The sequence below is a fragment of the Pleuronectes platessa genome, chromosome 6, assembly GCF_947347685.1.
Source record: "Pleuronectes platessa chromosome 6, fPlePla1.1, whole genome shotgun sequence".
Lineage (NCBI taxonomy): Eukaryota > Metazoa > Chordata > Actinopteri > Pleuronectiformes > Pleuronectidae > Pleuronectes > Pleuronectes platessa.
In genome coordinates this window covers 146,955-164,022 of record NC_070631.1, presented here as the reverse complement: position 1 = coordinate 164,022, position 17,068 = coordinate 146,955, and positions in this window count along the sequence as shown.

The window sequence follows — 17,068 nt, the reverse complement described above, 5'->3', positions numbered from 1 at the left end:
TGTGTGTGTGTGTGTGTGTTGACCTTTGTCTCAGTGTCCAGGTTGTTAAGACACTATTTAGCTCCATTAAATCCGGAGCTATCCTCATCGATCTTCCTCAGCTCCTTAGGATTTGATTCCATCTGCTTTTATTCATTGGCTCATTAAAAAGGGACAAAACACATTAATACACATAACATTACATTGTCATCGTTAGCCTTGTTCTTCTCCTCCTCTTCTCCCCTGTTTCATTCGCTCCTCTTCTCCCCTTTCAAAAACAGAGCGGAGTTCATCTTTAATCAACTGATTAAATGTTGAAGCATCGTTTCCTTTACTGTGAAGTGAGACACATATAAACACCCTCTGCAACTCACAAAGCTTTTTGTCTTTGCTATAAAGTGTTAAAACCAATCAATAATGATCACATGACCATGTGATCATCTCTCATGCTGGATCTCTCCTGGTTGGAACGATGCTGGATGATCTCACACAGTTTTGTCTGGTCGCTGCTCGGCTGCAGCTTCTCTGAGTCTCCGCATCAGCACCACTTCAACACATTAGTGCTGCTCCTCTCATCTTCCTCTCTTTCACCTCCTCCCTCTTTTCTTCCCTTTTAGCAGCAGGGACCAATTTCTAAATGGGAAATTCACTGTGAGTCTGTGGATCTTATGTGTTTTCTTGGTCCCGTACAGAGATTCCAGCGGCCGACACGAGAGATGAAAAATATATGAAAAGTTTTACACACAAAGATCTGTTTCTGAATAAAAGTGATTGAGATGTTGCTTATAACGTTTTTTGGTAAACTTTTCATATGACAAAATAAAGGTTTGATGAAGCAGTAACAGATTCTGTTTGTCTCATGTCTTCTGGCCGATTGAGTGAAGGTTCCGGTTTCAGTCTCTTTACACGAGACAGAGTCCTGGATCAGAGGAAGATCAAAGGTCTGAGATAGAGGGAGGGGCCGTGTCTGGGAGTAAAATCATTTAAAAATCAATCCTCAAACAGACAAGCAGCCAGTGTGAGGATGTGAAATGAGAGGTGGCATCGCTCCTGAGACTATAAAGGGACTTGCAGTCCTTGAGGTGAATTAGAGCCGTGAGGATTATTTCCACGTTTGCATGTGAGATATAAGATTTGACCTTGGCCGTGTTTCCTGAATGATAAAAACATGATTACCCAGTTATTGTGGTAGTACAGAACTTGATCACAAACCAAGATGCTTCGAGGACATTCTGAATGTGTTCATCTAGAGTACTAATGTGACTCTGGTGTCAGCTGTTAGCAGCTGTTAGCAGCTGTTAGCAGCTGTTAGCAGCTGTTAGCAGAGCCGTCTTCTCCTCACTCCTTAACTATGGTCACATAAGACACTTGAGATTTAGGAAAGACAAACCAGTTGTCTTTGAAGAGCAATGTGATTAAACGGTTTTCCTTGACCATAATTATGGAACACCTCCCTCTTCTTCATAATCCTTTTTATCTCTGTGTCATTATCTTGACTTCGCCCACACATCAGTGATTCATATTCATTCAGAGGGCAGTAATTAACATCGAGGGTGAGCTCCGACAGTCTTCATAATGAGTTCATAAACCCGACATAACGATGGGACCCTGCTGACCCGCTGCGTCAGAGAGAAAGTAAACTTGGCAGAAGTTTTCCGCCTAGCAGGAAATTCTTCAGACGAGTTTCTTCTCTGTTGTGAATCTGCATAGCTCCATAAATCTGAGTCTGAACTGTGGTTCATGTTCTCCACAGAATCCCGGGATGTGTCCTCCGGCTGCTTCATACGAGCACGGACTATCAACCCTTCACACGTTCATGCTAATGAGAATCTTACACTAAAGTCAACACAAATACCAAGTCCTCAGTCGTACGTCCTTTCTCCAGTTGTGTGTCCTCACTGTCACAGTGTCTCATCGTGTGTTACCCAACAATCACCGTCCCCTAGAGTCTGTCCTCAGACTCTGCATCAGACACCTGCTCTTTTCTATGAGGACGTTATATCAAAGAATAAAGTGTCCTCAAGTATCTCATTCTGTCTCTGTACACAGAACATAGATTTAAAGAACAAGTTGAATTGAGAACCAACCCGAGGTCAGCTCCCTGACCTCTCCACATTCAGCATCTACCTTTAATTCATGTGTGGATCTTTAACTGTTGGTTGATCCTGTTTGATCTGTGTTAATCTTACCTGTGATCAAATCCAACCGGAACCTAAAACCTGCTTTGCTGCTTTTCTGCAATTCAGGTTTTCACAAAAAGAAAAAGGCAAATATGTGGAATTAAATTTTCAAGTTAAAGTCATTCAAAACTGGTGATTTAATATTATAAATGTAAAATAATTGACTTTCTTGTTTTTGATTCTGTCACAGGTTATTCTGGTTTTTCTCTTTGTTAAAGGTAGGATGTAGATGAGCGGCTGAGGTGATGAAGGTGTAGGATGGGAATTTGTATTGTCCCATATAAGGCCGATATCGTATATTCTATGTAGCCGAGAGGTAGATTTTGTTGTAGAAGTTGTTGATGATGAAGAAAGGACTCCGAGGACCTAGTACCTTCAGTATAACAAAGTTTATTACACAGAAGTTTTGCAGGTCAGGACGGGCATCTAGAAACCCGGAGACATCACACAGCCAAATGGTGAAAATCTGACTTGCAGGGGTCTTACACACAGTTATATAGGGACATTGGTTCCTCCCATGACTTACTAAATAAGGGCACGTTTTTGTGTCCGAACATATAGACACATTGGTCAAAAACCTTCCATCCACCAGCTGGTCAAGACAACTCCCTAGGTCAAAGGCCATCCCAAAAGGTAGAGTGCAAATAAGATAAACATCTGGAGGGCTCTCTGAGAATGTCTAAGAGTCCAAAAGATAGACATCATAAATGTTAACCTGTCATTATGTGTTTTAAGCATATACCAACATGTTTTACTCTAACGAATACACGACACCGACAAGGCAGAATTAACAAAGTAAATATAGAATAAATCAAAAGAGCGGAAAAAACAAACACTTTGAAACAAGAAAATAAATTGGCACATGGGCCCAATCAAATAATTACAATAACAATATACTTCTAAAAATAAACACAAGACATTGTATGGCGTGGTGATTTTAACAGAAAACCAACAGGCACAAAGGTATTTAAACTGTAGTGGTGTAATGGTTGAAGGAATCTTTTGCACTATGCACGGAAGTTTGGATGAAAAATGGACGGGTTAACAAATATAAACACAATACGGACCCGGACAACATGCAACACATAGTTAACATTTGAAAAGACTACATGTGTAAACGGGGCCGTGTATTACTGCCGTCACACTCTTCCTCTTGGTGTTTGTGTGACTGTGTGTGTTTGTGTGACTGTGTGTGATTGTGAGACTGTGTGTGTTTGTGTGATTACTGAGGGCTTTTGCACAGCTGCAGTGCTTCAACCCATCATCTCAGCAGCGTCTAAAAACCGTCTCTTTCTCTGTGTCCTGGGATTCGGATTCCCCTGCTGATGGGAACGAATCTATGCAACTGGTTTAAAAGATATTAAAAATATGAATAATATATGTTGGAAATATCTTTCCTCTCAAGAATAAGAAACTAATTTTTACATTTTCCATGAGTCAAATTATAAAAAAGTAAAAACGATAAAAATCCCCATGAAGAATTAAGGACCTGCGCTGCAGTAAAAATTACAAAGAATTTATGAAATAAGTAATATACTTTAGTAATTGTGTTAACAAAGCAGGACCATTTCAGTCATTAATGAATCTGCTGCTGGACTGTATGAAAAAAATAAGTGTTTTTCTCAGAACTCTGAACGCTGTGTGCGGTGGAATCATTAAAAAGCACTTAAGACCCATATGGTTTGATTTAAATTCTGGGTTCACTAATGTGCTGTCTATGGATAAAACCCTTCTTCACACACACGTGTCCAATAAAGGCACCATTGATTTTCAGCTGATGGATGAGCAGGCGAAAGCTTCTGAACCCAGCATCATGCAGGGTCCACTTGCTGGCCACAGGCTAATTGGTGGTTTAACATGACGGCTGCAGAGAAAAGAACTTGTTAAAAATCACAGGCTTCTTTTTAATTAGTTTACTCCCCCCCCCCCCCCCCGCGCTGCATACATCACATGTTTTGTAAGTAACACATCGACGTATATTCGATTGATAAAAATAAAATATATGTATATTATATTCCTCCAAAAATCAGCATTTCTAAAAGTTTGTGTCGACGCAAACAGACTGCTATCGGTCAGAGATGCATCTTCTCACACAGGACACGTGAATGGGGAACGTTCTTCATCATCAGATCAGCTTCATCTTCAAGCTGCTGCACCATGAATTACAAGAGAGAAACTGAGAGAGGCTCAATAACACCGGGGGCTTCATTTAGTCTTTCAGAGCTGTTGTGCATCGAGGGGCGCTCTAACCACAATGACACCTTTACCCTCCAATCACAGCTGAATGAGGAGGTTAATACAGCTGTCATGAACGATCCTGTCTCCCTGAACAACAGAGATTCTCTGAGTGCTATTGGCCTGAAAGGATTTGGATCAGTTGGAAACGATGACCTAGATGTTCATGAGAACTGCATTCCAACAAATGAAAATTCAGATCATGCAGAAGATACAGACTTAAAATATCCATCAAAACAAAAGCAATTGATGTCAGGGAGCAACATTACCAAGTCCCGAAATAGCTCCCTGAATATCCCAGTGCTCGTCATCCGAGATCCATAAACTGAGCTAATGTTTACACCAGGTCGTGTTCTTCTTTCTGTCAGTTAACAGGATTATGCAGACTCTACTGGATTATTACCAAACTGGGTTGAAGGAGGTGGTATGGATCAGACAAGACTTCATTATTATGGTTTTGGGTCCGAATAAGTTGACAGATCCACAAATTTTGTCTCACCTGCTTTTCCCCAACGTTCCTCCAATCTTTGGTGGAAGAGGCGGTGCATGAAAGTGACAGGTCCACAGTCCAGAAGGTGAGACACAGAACTGCATTGATGCCAAAAATTACATTGGTCGTCCTTTTTTATTTCTCAGTTCATTTCCAATTTTAATCAAAAAGTTATAAATTACTTTGTTTCTTCTGCTTTACCAAGAAAATAAGTGAACAGAAAAAAACGTAAAAACACTAAAACGCAGAATTGGAACTTTTCCTAAGTTCAGCTTCTTTCTTTCCGTGAATGCTTTCATTTCCAAGTTCTTCTTTCATAGCTCTGAAAAATGATGTCAATGGTTGATAAGTTGTTTTCAAAGTGCTTCATAGTTCTGTACAATTCAAATTAGTTTCATTAGACCTGAGCGTCTGCTTTCAGCTGAACTGGTCGATAATTTACAATCAATTCCTCCCAGTACTCGAATTAGAAGACATGAATTATCCAAAAGAAAATCATTGTACGTGCAGTTTAGACTCAAACCTGTTGCCTTGACTCCTGGATTCTCTGCATTTGTTCTAAGAGGCTCTTGAGTCTAAAGAGAGAGAGAGAGAGAGAGAGACAGGGCGAGCAAGAGAGAGACGTGGTGAGCAAGAGAGGGAGAGACCAAACAACAGAGAGAGACAGGTCAAGCAATAGAGAGAGACAGGTTGAGCAAGAGAAAGAGAGAGGCAGGACTTCCGGTTTGGTGAGCATGTGAGAGCGGTGTAGTCTCGTTCCCCCGTAACCCAACTTTGCAAAAACCCGTACTTTTCATATACCCCCAACGACCTAAGTAAGGACTGACGACCCATAAACCCTGTATAATACTGCGGAACCAGGAATAATGTCAAAAACAACGAAGCAGTTAAAGAAAAACGAAAATGAAGCTCCGAAGGCCTGCGCTAACACATGCTTAACTAGCATCGAAGACCTGCTGGAAAATCACAGAGCCAGCATGGCGACGGATCTTAAAAACTCCTTTGCTGCCCTGGAGTCAAGACTGGAGAAGATGCAGACCACTGTGGTAAATCATGGACAACGTATCAGCTCACTGGAAACCAGCGCCGAGTCAGACGACCAGCGTATTCGCACTCTGGAGACGAAGCTATTAGCATTAGCCGATAGCAACAACAAGCTACTAGCGAAGACGCTGGACCTCGAAGGCCGGAGCCGCAGGAATAACATCCGGATCATCAGCCTTCCAGAATCAATCGAGGGACCGGCACCCACTATGTTTTTCTCGAAGCTGCTGGTTGAACTACTCGGGGAGGAGATCTTAGATTCCCCTCCAGAGCTTGACCGGGCGCACAGGGCGCTAACTGCCAAGCCACAACCTGGATCGCGGCCGCGGCCAGTGCTCATCCGCCTGCACCGCTACCGAATCAAGGATCTGATCATACGAGAGGCTCGCAAAAGAAGAGGAAAACTACAATATGAAGGAACTACTGTCCTGATCTTTGAAGACTATGCTCCAGAGGTGGTGGAAGAACGCGCAAAGTACAGATAAGAGATGAATCAGGCATGGTAGTGACCGACTCTATTAAAATTAATACCTCATTCAGCTTATTCTATCAACAACTGTATAAATCTGAATCCCCCGATGATGAAACCCATATAGACACTTTCTTTCAAAATCTAGATGTACCAAAAGTTTCGCCCAGTGATGGTCAGGCGCTGGACGCTCCTTTAACACTCTCTGAGATTAAAGAAGCAATAAGCTCAATGCATAGTGGCAAATCACCGGGCCCTGATGGATATCCCGTTGAGTTTTATAAACGGTTTTCTAATCAGCTAGCCCCTCTACTTTTGGAGATGTTTGACTATTCATACAGCCAGGGCTCTCTGCCACCCACCCTAACGCAAGCTTCCATTTCACTCATTTATAAAAAAGACAAGGACCCTCTAAACTGTGCATCATATAGGCCAATTTCACTACTACCTGTAGATGTGAAAATACTTGCGAAAATTTTAGCACGCCGTTTGGGGCCAATCATGCCTTCAGTCATCTCGGAAGACCAGACGGGGTTCATCAGCGGGAGGCACTCCTTTTCTAATGTCAGGAGACTTCTCGACATCATTCATACTCCATCCTCCTCTACAGACCCAGAGATGGTTATCTCACTTGATGCCGAGAAGGCCTTCGATAGAGTAGAATGGCCTTACCTTTTCTCTGCCTTGCAGCGATTCGGGTTTAGCGCACGTTTAGTGTCTTGGATCAAATTACTGTACTCATCCCCTCAGGCATTAGTATGCACAAACACACAGCGCTCCAATCCTTTCCCCCTCTTTCGTGGCACACGTCAAGGGTGCCCTCTCTCTCCACTGCTGTTTGCGCTTGCCATTGAGCCGTTGTCCATAGCATTGAAATCAGAAGGGGGATTGAAAGGAATAAGGAGAAATGGAGAGGAACATAGGGTCTCATTGTATGCGGATGACCTACTCCTGTATGTAAGCGATCCCCTGTCAAGCCTTCCATCTATTCTCTCAATCCTGAACTCTTTTAGCATATTCTCCGGATATAAACTCAACATCTCCAAGAGTGAGTGGTTCCCAATAAACCAACTAGCTACAGAAATCCCAACTCATCTCATACCATTTAAGTCTTCTGTGGTTGGCATAAAATATCTAGGAATAATGATCACCCGATCTATGCGCACGCTGAAAGAACAAAACTTTTCGGTACTGACTGATGCAGTCAAACGGGATCTTCAGAGATGGAGCCGTTTGCAGCTGTCTTTAGCAGGTAGAGTGCAAACGGTAAAAATGAATATCTTACCAAGGTACCTTTACCTTTTTCAATGCTTACCAATCTACCTCCCCTGTTCATTTTTTAACCGTATCAATAGCATCATATCCACGTTCATTTGGGCAGGTAAACGAGCCAGAGCCAATAAATTCTTGCTCCAGAGGAGTAGATCGGAGGGTGGCCTAGGACTGCCCAATCTCCTTGGGTACTATTGGGCGGCTAATGCTCAAAAGATTTTATTGTGGTTCACCTCTCCTCAACAGGGCTGGTGCCAATTGGAAGAGAGCTCATGTTCCACATCCCTTCAAGCACTAGTATGTAGTACCCTCCCCCTCTCTCTCACAAATTTCTCATCCAACCCCATTGTAATTAATACATTAAAAATCTGGACTCAAATCAGGAAACGGTTTGGATGGCTCTCCCTCCCTCAGGCTACACCTCTTCGTAATAACCACTTATTTATACCAGCCAAGATTGACTCCCGCTTTGCAACTCTAGAAAATAAAGGCCTGAGATGCCTGGGAGACTTGTACATGAACGGACTTTTTGCTAGTTTTAACCAACTATGTTTAACCTTCGGATTGGGTAATACAGACTTCTTTCGCTTCTTCCAACTTCGCGATTTTGCTCGAACCTACTCTTCTCAGTTTCCACAAGCCCCACCCCTCAGCGGCATGGATCTGGTTCTCCAGGCTAAGTCGTTGCCTAAGGGCCATGTCTCATATCTCTATAATCTCTTGTCACCAACAAACGATTCATCTGTGAATAGGAGCAGGACCGGCTGGGAAACTGAACTCCAGATAAGCATTTCCGATGCTCTTTGGAGGGGAGCGTTGAAAGCTGTCAACTCCTCTTCTAGCTGTGCCAGACTTTCTGTTATCCAATTCAAAGTACTTTTCAGGTTGCACTATAGCAAAGACAAACTCTTCAAACTTTACCCAGACAAGACATCTGAAATTTGTGATAGATGCTCTCAGACGCCATGCAATCTGACACATATGTTCTGGTCATGCTCCAAGTTGGTAAATTATTGGCAATCAATCTTTAAAACTATCTCTGACATCCTAGGTATACCAGTTAGTCCTTCACCACAGATAGCTATTTTTGGGGTACCTCCGGATGAACTTGTAACCACATCCCTGCAGGAAAATGTTATAGCTTTTGCGTCCTTGATTGCATGTAGAAAAATTCTTCTCTTATGGAAATCTTCCCAGCCACCTTCCTTCAAGTCCTGGCTACATGATTTATTATTTCTATTGAAACTGGAGAAAATCAAATTCAGCCTTAGAGGCCGCCCTGACAAGTTTTATTCGCACTGGAAATCACTCCTGGATTATGTCGATAAACTTCCTGCCACTGAAACGTCCCCCTGATCCTTTGTTCACACCTTGAATAGTCCGCCGACCCCCGTCCCATTGGATATGACTCTTGGTACTCAATCTGACCCAGGAATAATGAGCTGATCGGTTAAGCATGTAGAGACGCAGGCAGCAAACAACTTATATTACACCACCCTTCTTTATCTATTTTATGTTATTTTATTTATTTATTATTTTTATTACATTATTATTCTATTATTGTCATTGTTTATTATTTATTTATTTATCTTTTTCTGTATGTCGTGTTATCTAAAACTGATCTGGTATATTATGCTGTTGTTAAAATGTTTGAAGATCTCTGGGATGGGAGGGATGGGCATGGGGTTATACAAAATGGAAATGAAACTCTCTTTGATTGTACTGTCCACTGCAAATGTGAAATCAATAAAAATGTTTATAAAAAAAAAAAAAGAGAGAGGCAGAGAGAGAGGGGGGAGAGAGAGAGAGAGAGGGGGGAGAGAGAGGGAGACAGGGTGAGCAAGAGAGAGACAGGTTGAGAGAGAGAGAGAGAGAGGGAGAGAGAGAGAGACAGAGACATGGCGAGCAAGAGAGAGACAGGGTGAGCAATTGAGAGAGAGAGAGACAGGGCGAGCAAGAGAGAGACAGGGTGAGCAAGAGTGGGAGAGACCAAACAAGAGAGAGAGACAGGTCAAGCAATAGAGAGAGACAGGTTGAGCAAGAGAAAGAGAGAGGCAGAGAGAGAGTGAGAGGGGGGAGAGAGAGGGAGACAGGGTGAGCAAGAGAGACAGGTTGAGCAAGAGAGAGAGACAGGTTGAGAGAGAGACAGACAGGTTGAGAGGGAGAGAGACAGAGACATGGCGAGCAAGAGAGACAGGGTGAGCAATTGAGAGAGAGAGACAGGGCGAGCAAGAGAGAGACAGGGTGAGCAAGAGAGAGAGAGAGACAGGGTGAGAGAGAGAGGAAGAGAGAGAGAGGGAGAGTGTGTTACCAGAGGCAGTTTTTAACTTCAACAAAGAACCTCCACATTTAAACACAGGAAAAAAAAAATGTTCAGGAAGAGGATCACTGGAGTCCGGCTGAATGAGTCCATCACAGTGATCAACTGAAGGTCAGGGTGAGGCAGCTGCTGGTTCCTTTATGAAAGCACACTCTGTGGGACCCAGTGCAGACGGTCTCAGAAGAAGTCCACCATCACAGCCAGTATCCTGGCCAGCAGACGTGCTGGGGGGTCCACACATGCCAGTCGGTGCCACAGCATGGAGGGAACCAGGTTGTTGTAGAGGTTGAAACAGAGCAGCTCTCTTCATATCTTCACTGGCACCATTTATATTTAAAGAGCCCAGTTTTGTATTACACATGTTGACAATGACAGTTTATTTAGACCAAACGTAGAGGACCACCCAGACAGAGGAACCAGACCGGGTTTAAAACATCAAGTGGCCAATTGGGCTCGGATTTTTGCCATTATTTTTTTCAGGCGGTAAAACTCCTGTTTTGTGAACCACGGGTCATCCTCATCCTTAAACAGGGAGTGTCTCACTGAGTGGAGGAAAAGTTTCAAATCAGGGAAGTAGTCCTCTACTCTAACCAGTCTGAGCCCTTAGTCTGTTGTAAAAAGGTCCGGATGCTGGTGAAGGTGTAGACACCTTCTTCATCCACCTGCTTGTTCTCCTGTGGTTCTGTTAAACGTTCCTCTGACTGAGAGGAAGAACACGGTGGGTTTTTCTTTGACATTTTTGTAGCTTGGTCACTATTTGTCTTGTTTTCTGGGTTTTTTCTTTTGGCTGACAGTTTTTTAAACTCTTCCTCATCAGAGAGCTCTGCCTCGGCTCCTCTAGTGTCTGTGTGAGTGTTTCTGACCTCGTTCTCCTGATGGATGGGCAGGCGGGGGGGCCCCGGTGCAGAGGCAGCCGACTGGCCCCCACCGGCTCCGTCCGGGCACAAGCGGATCAGGTGTCCCTCCTTCCCACAGCCAAAACACTTCATGTTCCCTGATGTTACATGCACCGTGTAGTTGAAATCCTCAACTTTAAAACTAAAAACCAGGTTCAACTCTTCCTCACTCTTCTTTAGCACCATGAACACGTGTCTCCTAAAAGACATGACATGTTTGAGGTGTGGAGATCTACTGTAAATGGGGATCATTTTTATAGGGGACATTAATTGTCCATGTCTGGCCAGTTCTTTCTCTATTAGCTCATTCTTCAGGAATGGGGGGACATTAGAAATGAGGACCTTCTTGACCGGATCATCCAGGGACAACACAGGTGTGAAGGAGCCCTGAATCACCACTCCCCTCTCCAGTAGCTGGTTAGCTTTTTCAATGCTATCCACAAACACAACCACAGCACTGTTCATACGTGAGGCAGACTTCACACTGTCATACCCCACAACCTCACCTACAGCCAGACCGACCTCCTCCACCGAGCAGTCCACAGCCGGACACAGTTTGATGCCGTGTCGGCGTGTTAGCTTGTGGAGGCCGGAGCCTCTACCTGCAGCAGCCATGCTGCACAAACACAAACACACAACTAACAACTAAACCGCTGCTCATGACACTGTCACTCACACAGAAACAAAAAACACCTCTAATATAAGTGCAGAGGGAAAAAGACCAAAGAAAACAGGTAGAAAAATCAAACAATTTGAACAAACTTCCTCCAGCTCACTCACCAGACTCACTCCCAACATGCACTCCGAGAGAGAGAGAGAGAGAGAGAGACACAGGTCGAGAGAGAGTGGGAGAGAGAGAGAGAGAGAGAGGGAGAGAGAGACAGGTTAAGCAATAGAGAGAGAGAGACAGGGTGAGCGAGAGAGAGAGAGAGAGGGAGAGAGAGAGAGACAGGGCGAGCAAGAGAGAGAGAGAGAGGGAGAGAGAGAGAGACAGGGCGAGCAAGAGAGAGAGACAGGGTGAGCAAGAGAGAGAGAGAGAGAGAGGGAGAGAGAGAGAGACAGGGCGAGCAAGAGAGAGAGAGAGAGAGGGAGAGAGAGAGAGACAGGGCGAGCAAGAGAGAGAGACAGGGCGAGCAAGAGAGAGTGACAGGGCTAGCAAGAGAAAGAGAGAGAGAGGCCGAGCAAGGAGAGAGAGACAGGGCGAGCAAGAGAGAGAGAAAGAGAGGCTGAGCAAAAAGGAGAGAGAGACAGGATGATCAAGAGAGAGAGAGAGACAGGGCGAGCAAGAGAGACAGAGAGAGAGGGAGAGAGAGAGAGACAGGGCGAGCAAGAGAGAGAGACAGGGCGAGCAAGAGAGAGTGACAGGGCTAGCAAGAGAAAGAGAGAGAGAGGCCGAGCAAGGAGAGAGAGAGACAGGGCGAGCAAGAGAGAGAGAAAGAGAGGCTGAGCAAAAAGGAGAGAGACAGGGTGATCAAGAGAGAGGGGGATTACATTCATTCATAAATTAATACTTTAGGTTGATGGGATTAAAGCTGTAAATTAAACATTACGTTTAAATTTCTGCAAACTAAAGAGTCCAGTGAAGTTTTTGGTCATTTGTCTTTTATTGTGCAGTAAACACATTCTCAATGTATGTGTTAGAAAACTAAGATGGTATTTTTAAAGTTTGTTTTATACTTTGTGAAATACCTGAATACATATTAAATAATGTTCTCCAAACATTCTCCTCATTTAACTATTATAAAGTAACAGTAGGCAAAAGTCAGATAAGGGACAATTGTAATGCGGTGAGATTTCATATGTTATTAAACAAAAGTTGACTTCCCCAAAAAACACTAACGATTCATTTCTGCTGCTGACTCTGTTATTTGTAGAAATTATTTTAAATATGCATGAGGGGAAGAGACTGCAGGTGTAAAGGAGCAAGAATCTTTGCTACGCCTCTGCTCATAATTATATATAGACTTACACACACACACACACACACACACACACACACACACACACACACACACACACACACACACACACACACACACACACACACACACACACACACACACACACAACCTTCTGCCTCAGCGGTCGACAAAACAACAATTTCTCCAGCCGTGGGAGGACCCCTCCGTCATCAGGCTGTCGGGTTCAAACCCCCCACTGAGCTGAGCGGTGACCACACTGGACCACCTTATCACTTCTCTATTGACCTTTCCTAAATATATAACCCACATCAACAAAACCAAAACCTGCAAACACATCTACGACACAAAAAGAGGAACTTTATAGTTTTTTTTAACAGTAGCGTAGGTTCTGAACTCAGTTCACGTGCTTCAAGCTACTGTGCTCAGGTCGTCGGGTTCAAACTGGAACGATCTAGATTCATGATCCGACATCATTGTTTAATGATGAGATAAATGAGATGAGTTTGGGTGAAGAGCGACACACACACACAGACAGACACACATACACACACACTATGGTGTTTCACAGTAAAGGTCAGTGCTGCTTCAGCAGCGGGAAACGAGAGTGGACGACAGAGGCAAACAGATGAACAGTGGGGGGGCTGTGGTGGAAAAGGTTAAGAGCTTTTCAAATTGTTTGTATTTCTGAGTATGTTTGATAATGTGGTTTAACAAAGATCGTCACAGAAAACCAATGAATCGAGTAGTGCTTGTTTATCAATATACTCTTAATATTACAAGTATTTGCAGAGAGGTCTATGACATCATCGTGGCTGAGCTTCACCTGTGATGTTGCTGCAGCAGGAGGCGGGGTTAATGTGACCAGCTCGCTCTGATTGGATCAATTCCCCTCTCGTTATGGATACTTTTAAAAGTATTGAAAAAATTTGAACATGTAATACAAAGCTATTTAAAACTGTAGTGAAGTAAAGTACAGATACATGAATCATTTACTAAAGTAAATAAAGAAATGTTCTTCATGGATCATTTACCCTCTATTGAATATCTGTTGATGCATTATGATCATCGTTATAAGTCACTGGACACACTGAATTAACACATGAATCTGTCTTTATAGGTGGATTTATTAATGGATCACCAGCCAGAAACCAAAACAATTCTCTAACTCATCCATGTACTACAGTTTGTAGTTATGAGTCTTTACGTTCCATCAACAGATGTTCTCCGTCTTCATCAGGTCGGTTCCGCTGTGACAGTTGAGTCTCAGAACGAAGCCTGGTCCTCACAACACAACCTGCCCACACTGTATCACAAAACATGTATGAAGCAACACTGCCCTCTGCTGGCACAGATTCACACAACACCTCGACACAAGGGCCTGCGCCTGGTGTCACTCCTGACGTATCATCCACGTGACAGTCGACTTTATGGATCATTTTACTGAAATAAAAGCTTTGTGCGCCTCAGTTCGACAATTACATATGTAACTTGATGAATTGAGTAAATCCAGGTTGTGACATGGTTTTTATTGAAATATGAAATAATCAAAGATAAATATTCAAAGAATATATTTATTGTGTTGATTCAGTCCTGAACTGAATTCAGTACCAAGATCAAGATGTTTCATTCGGTTTCCTCTCGAGACTTTTTCATGTTTTGTTATCGTTATCTTGGTTATGCGTCTCTCTCTCTTTATCCATGAGAACGTCTCCACCCTCATCACTGACACAACTTCCCCTTCCCTATTTATTCTTCGCTGTCAACGTCAACGTCAACCTCCTCCTCCTCCTCCTCGTCAGCTGAGCCCAGAGGATGGAGGAGGACGAGGACAGGAAGACAAAGTCCTTCAGATCAATCAACCACATGTTATAAGTCTCAGATGTTAAAAGGATAAATTTCCTGTTCTTAACTCATCACGAGTCAAATAGAAAGTTAGTGATCAGTGAATAAAGCCCGGTCCCATGTGAGGATCCTCTCCCAGGACACACACTGGTGCTGATGGAACTGAACACATCAACACGACAGGATTCACTACATGAGAAGAACCAGTTTGTAACTTCATGTTTAAAGTGCGTAGACATAAAGACTGATGGAGATGAAGGAGCAGATGAACTGAGGAGGTCCTGATGGTAGAAGACGTTAGGAGACATGTTGTGTATCAAGAAGTCTTGTTGTGATCATCGTCCACGATCAGATGCCACCATCAGGATCAATGGTCCATGATCACAGTCCATCCAATGAGTGAAGGTGTCAGAATAAGTGTTTTGCTCATGTTATTTTACAAACCACCGAGACGAATCATCCAGAGGCTTCAGTCACCAGGATGTTGTGGGATCGGCAGGATCCGTCGGGCAGGTGCTGGTTTGGACGCCGTGAGAAAGACAGTAGGTTGTATAGTTATCTCCCAGATCTGGTGTGATCCTAAAACTATACAAACTACTACCTCATCCCACAGCTCCGTGTCTGAGGGTCTCCATTACCCACCATCCCTCATCTGGAGGAGGGGCACACGCACTTCCGAGAGGTAGCCGCCGCTGAGAGAGCAGCAGCTAGCCACTGACGACGAGAGAGCAGCAGCTAGCCGCCGCTGAGAGAGCAGCAGCTAGCCACCGAGAGAGAGCAGCAGCTAGCCGCCGCCGACGAGAGAGCAGCAGCTAGCCGCCGCCGACGAGAGAGCAGCAGCTAGCCACTGACGACGAGAGAGCAGCAGCTAGCCGCCGCTGCCGACGAGAGAGCAGCAGCTAGCCGCCGCTGAGAGAGCAGCAGCTAGCCACTGACGACGAGAGAGCAGCAGCTAGCCGCCGAGCGAGCAGCATCAAGCCGCTGCCGACGAGAGAGCAACAGCTAGCCGCTGCCGACGAGAGAGCAGCAGCTAGCCACTGACGACGAGAGAGCAGCAGCTAGCCACTGACGACGAGAGAGCAGCAGCTAGCCGCTTCCGACGAGAGAGCAGCAAGCCGCTGCCGACGAGAGAGCAGCAGCTAGCCGCCGCTGAGAGAGCAGCAGCTAGCCGCCGCTGAGAGAGCAGCAGCTAGCCACTGACGACGAGAGAGCAGCAGCTAGCCGCCGCTGCCGACGAGAGAGCAGCAGCTAGCCGCCGCTGAGAGAGCAGCAGCTAGCCACTGACGACGAGAGAGCAGCAGCTAGCCACTGACGATGAGAGAGCAGCAGCTAGCCGCCGAGCGAGCAGCATCAAGCCGCTGCCGACGAGAGAGCAGCAAGCCGCTGCCGACGAGAGAGCTGCAGCTAGCCACCGAGAGAGCAGCAAGCCGCTGCCGACGAGAGAGCAGCAGCTAGCCGCCGCTGAGAGAGCAGCAGCTAGCCACCGAGAGAGAGCAGCAAGCCGCTGCCGACGAGAGAGCTGCAGCTAGCCACCGAGAGAGCAGCAAGCCGCTGCCGACGAGAGAGCAGCAGCTAGCCACCGAGAGAGCTGCAGCTAGCCACCGAGAGAGCAGCAAGCCGCTGCCGACGAGAGAGCTGCAGCTAGCCACCGAGAGAGCTGCAGCTAGCCACCGAGAGAGCTGCAGCTAGCCACCGAGAGAGCAGCAAGCCGCTGCCGACGAGAGCGCAGCAGCTAGCCACCGAGAGAGAGCAGCAGCTAGCCGCCGCTGAGAGAGCTGCAGCTAGCCGCTGAGAGAGAGAGAAGCAGCTAGCCGCCGCTGGAGAGCTAGCTATATTTGACGTTTCTCGACCTCTCAGTCCTGCTGTCGTCACGCCCTCAGTCCCGGAACCCCTCACCCAGACCCGGGTCTGTCCGGGTTTCCTTCCCCGTGGACTGATGGTCCGTTTGCGGAATGAAGCCGAGCATGCTAGCTCCAGGCTTCTTCCTCCGGCTGCTAACATCCTCACTGTGCTGCGTTCCAGGCATATCGGATATTCCGACCTCCTACTTGAAGAAGAGCAGTGGACTCCTAGGTGGCTCATGTAGACGTAGTGCTGAGATCCTGAGACAGTGCGTGTGCTCGTGTTCTCTCCTCGTGTATTGAATGTGTTCGAAGTATAACATGTGTAAATGTTTCTGAGTGACTACTCTAGTTAAATGTTTGTTTGTCTCATCACAAACAAACATTCTCTCGCTAGATTACGCGTGACGTCATCACCGTGACAGGAACGTTTGGAAGCCTGAATATCCGAGTGCTCTAGAACGCAGCATCTGATCTGACGTCATATGCAGGGGTGGAGTTAAAAACAACAGATTTATATTTAGATGAATAATTTTTTTTTTTAATAAAAACAATTGACTGTTTCATCTTAAAATTCA